Here is a 4,756-nt window from a genome sequence, read left to right as displayed (position 1 = left end):
CATCGTACTCCTATTATTCTTTTCCATCCTCTTCTTCATTTCAGATGTCCTTCTGCAAAATCTCCGACACACATTTCAGTCTTCAGAAAACGTCTTGAGAAGTAATAATTCAGAGGAAGATGAAACAGATGTTAAGGAAGTAACAGATGACGCCAGAGCACAATGTAAATAGAAAAACAGGGAGAAGTATAAAAGTTAGCCGATTATGAGGCAATGAGACAGTTTCAGGAAACTGTTTCAAAATGAGAAGTATCGTTTTTCCCTGTTTAGATTACTGGTATCGCCTGCACTATGGACACGGAACTTAATGAGTTCTGAAACCTGCTGTGTAAGATGGCGAAAGATCGATCTTACTGTTTTCTCATCCGACTCCTAACAGTATGAAAATAACTGTATGAATCACACTGTAGCGGTGGAGAGAGATTCTGAGGTCATCAGTCCCCTAGAACTTAGAACTACTTAAACCCAACTAACCTAAGGGCATCACACACATCCATGCCCGAGGCAAGATTCAATCCTGCGACCGTAGCGGTCACGCGGTTCCAGACTGAAGCGCCTAGAACCGCACGGCCACAGCGGGCGGCCTGTGCAGAAATGTGCTCAATTTTACATATAATTTATAAACATAAGATATTCTTCTTGACGATTGAAATTTTGCATATGGTTGATAAGGGCTATAAAATGAATCTTTTAGAAGAATTTGAAATATGTAAACATTCCCAGTTAAATTCAAAAGATTTGTTGCATGATCAACGTGCATTAAAACATAGACACTGTTTTGATCGTGTAACACCTCTTACAAAATGTGAAAATTAGCCCATTCCTTTAATATATTAGAACCATGTATGCCAACGGCCTTGCCGCAGTGGTAATACCGATTCCCGCGAGATCACCGAAGTTAAGCGCTGTCGGGCTGGGCTAGCACTTGGATGGGTGATCATCCAGTCTGCCGAGCGATGTTGGCAAGCGGCGTGCACTCAGCCCTTGTGGGCAGATTGAGAAGGTACTTGATTGAGAAGTAACGGTTCCGGTCTTGGAAACTGACATACGGCAGGGAGAGCGGTGCGCTAACCACATGCCCATCCATATCCGCATCCAGTGATGGCTATGGGTGGAGGATGACATGGCGGCTGGTCGGTACCGTTGGACCTTCATGGCCTCTTCAGGAGGAGTTTAGTTTTATATATTAGTTATACTTATTATATGTCTTATACATGTTCCTTTGCTGCTAGTACAACAGCTTGACATGTAAACAGATGTGATTCACTTAGTGTAAATTGTCAATCTGTGTTTGTGATTATCACATGCGGTACATACATTTTGGGACATATCATAACATTTTGCGTTTTTGTAGAAGGTATTGACATCTGTTAAACCAATACTAAGTAAATTTTTGTAATACAGTTCTTATAATTTACTTAAGTGTATAGCCACGATCTAAACATTTGCAATATCCCAAACTTTGTAGGCTTTTGAAGATCACGAATTAATTTGTGGAAACCAGTAAAACGAAATAAAAATATATTTTCATCAGACACCTGAATTTTTATTCTGAAATAGATACTACATCTGCTGAAAATTACAACCATGAATAACATCACAAGAGAGGACTTAATTTTAAGCTCTATACCATTCTTGAAAAAGGGGTTCAATAAGAAAATAGCAATATAAAATTAAAACAAATATGAAATCGACTCCTCCCAACCAGGTACAATCGGGACAATAATAGTAAAAAATGATAGTTTACAGTGTCTGGCCCCTGGCCACAGGCAGAAGGTGACATTACAATTAGCTTTTGTAATTACCTGAAGGACAAGAAACTGGAGGACAAATTCCTGTTTATATAATGCTACTTACATTGGCACTCAACTAAATACTGAAATACCACCACTCCTATCACCAACCAGTCAATACATCAAAGCTAGTGTCAACTATCTACAGGACTACCTATGCAAATTTCGCAATACAACTTTCTGTGTAATATGGCATATAAAACCGATCACTTTTGGGGATAATAACAACATAATCTCCAATACAAATGCATCGACAAAACTCACAGCATAATAACAAGATCAGCTTGTGTACAGTAATACATACAAAATCAATCAAGCTCACGGTGTATAAATAACAAAATGAATATGGCTCCCATTTTTAGAGAAAACGTCCAACCACCCACCATGCCACCACATAATAACCATGACATTGCCACACTATACCCAGGAACCTTTCTCGTTTAGTAATACTGATCACCCGGCACACTCAATGCACAGTCTGTAGTCTTCTCAGTACATTATGTTGTATCACTCATCCGACCAAATTTCTGCTCTCGCTCACTAAAAGCACGCAGTTATTCCTCCTCTTGTAATCTGGGAGTTCCTGCCTACGTCTCCACTGGAAATGCCTTCCTCTCACCTGGGGCAAGACACCAACCACCCCAATGTGTCGTTTGCTTGGACACATCAGATACAGGCCACACTGACCACTGATCAGAGCACTGACAGATCCCTGTCTTACCAGTTTGAAGAAGACTTCCTGTTCTAGGATCTTCACTAGCTGACTGCAGTCGTCGACAGCCCCTTCTGGCTTGCACCCATCTGCTCTAGCGTCAGACACAGGCATGGGCAGTGTCTCAGTTCAGGGCCTCAAGCAGCCAAGCATAACACTGGCCACAGGTGAAGCAAATGTGCCGTTTGCTCAACACAGCATAGTCTCCAACAACATCCCCTCACCCTCTAACCCCCCCAACGAAACTCCTGCCTCCTCTCACAATAGCTGCCAGAAGGAGGCACCACAAACCGTAATACAATAAATTATGTCAATAACTTGTAGCAACATTCAACGTCGCACACTAAACAACGCTTTAATGGACCATATGCTGGTTTATGTTGTGAGTCATGCGCCCTGCATTTCCTTGCTGCAAAAAGATTCCTAGTTAAAACACTGACCTAGATCACAAGAAGAGCAATCTAAAAGGACCCTGAAAATAATGCCATTGCTTTCCTGGTCGCTTGGAAATTTGTGGTAAGTTCATATGGGCCCAAACAGCTGAGGTCATCGGTCACCAGGTTTACACACTACTACTTAATCTAACGTAAACTAACTTACTCTAAGGACGACACACACACACACACACACACACACACACACACACACACACACACACACACCTGCCCGAGGGAGGACTCGGACCTCTGACGGGGGAAGCCGCTCAAACCGTGGCAAGGCGCCTGAGACCACGCGGCTACCCCGTGCGGCCCGTAGCTTGGCCTCCGTTGTTCTTAGCTTCCAGGATTTTATAACACAGCTTTTTTGAATGGGGTATTCATCAGTCTTTTGACTGGTTTGATGCAGCCCACCACGAATTCCTCCTCTCCTATACCGTCCTTTCATCTCAGACTAGCACTTGCTGCCTAAGTCCTCAACTGTTTGCTGGATTTAGTCCTACCTCTGTCTTCCTCTACAGCTTTTACCCTCTACAGCTCACACTAGTACTGTGGAAGTTATCCCGTGATGCATCGTGCCCATTCTTCTTATCAATTACACTCCTGGAAATTGAAATAAGAACACCGTGAATTCATTGTCCCAGGAAGGGGACACTTTATTGACACATTCCTGGGGTCAGATACATCACATGATCACACTGACAGAACCACAGGCACATAGACACAGGCAACAGAGCATGCACAATGTCGGCACTAGTACAGTGTATATCCACCTTTCGCAGCAATGCAGGCTGCTATTCTCCCATGGAGACGATCGTAGAGATGCTGGATGTAGTCCTGTGGAACGGCTTGCCACGCCATTTCCACCTGGCGCCTCAGTTGGACCAGCGTTCGTGCTGGACGTGCACACCGCGTGAGACGACGCTTCATCCAGTCCCAAACATGCTCAATGGGGGACAGATCCGGAGATCTTGCTGGCCAGGGTAGTTGACTTACACCTTCTAGAGCACGTTGGGTGGCACGGGATACATGCGGACGTGCATTGTCCTGTTGGAACAGCAAGTTCCCTTGCCGGTCTAGGAATGGTAGAACGATGGGTTCGATGACGGTTTGGATGTACCGTGCACTATTCAGTGTCTCCTCGACGATCACCAGTGGTGTACGGCCAGTGTAGGAGATCGCTCCCCACACCATGATGCCGGGTGTTGGCCCTGTGTGCCTCGGTCGTATGCAGTCCTGATTGTGGCGCTCACCTGCACGGCGCCAAACACGCATACGACCATCATTGGCACCAAGGCAGAAGCGACTCTCATCGCTGAAGACGATACGTCTCCATTCGTCCCTCCATTCACGCCTGTCGCGACACCACTGGAGGCGGGCTGCACGATGTTGGGGCGTGAGCGGAAGACGGCCTAACGGTGTGCGGGACCGTAGCCCAGCTTCATGGAGACGGTTGCGAATGGTCCTCGCCGATACCCCAGGAGCAACAGTGTCCCTAATTTGCTGGGAAGTGGCGGTGCGGTCGCCTACGGCACTGCGTAGGATCCTACGGTCTTGGCGTGCATCCGTGCGTCACTGCGGTCCGGTCCCAGGTCGACGGGCACGTGCACCTTCCGCCGACCACTGGCGACAACATCGATGTACTGTGGAGACCTCACGCCCCACGTGTTGAGCAATTCGGCGGTACGTCCACCCGGCCTCCCGCATGCCCACTATAAGCCTTGCTCAAAGTCCGTCAACTGCACATACGGTTCACGTCCACGCTGTCGCGGCATGCTACCAGTGTTAAAGACTGCGATGGAGCTCCGTATGCC

Source organism: Schistocerca cancellata, chromosome 3 (assembly GCF_023864275.1).
Source record: "Schistocerca cancellata isolate TAMUIC-IGC-003103 chromosome 3, iqSchCanc2.1, whole genome shotgun sequence".
NCBI classification, from domain to species: Eukaryota; Metazoa; Arthropoda; class Insecta; order Orthoptera; family Acrididae; genus Schistocerca; species Schistocerca cancellata.
This window is presented reverse-complemented; position numbering follows the sequence as displayed.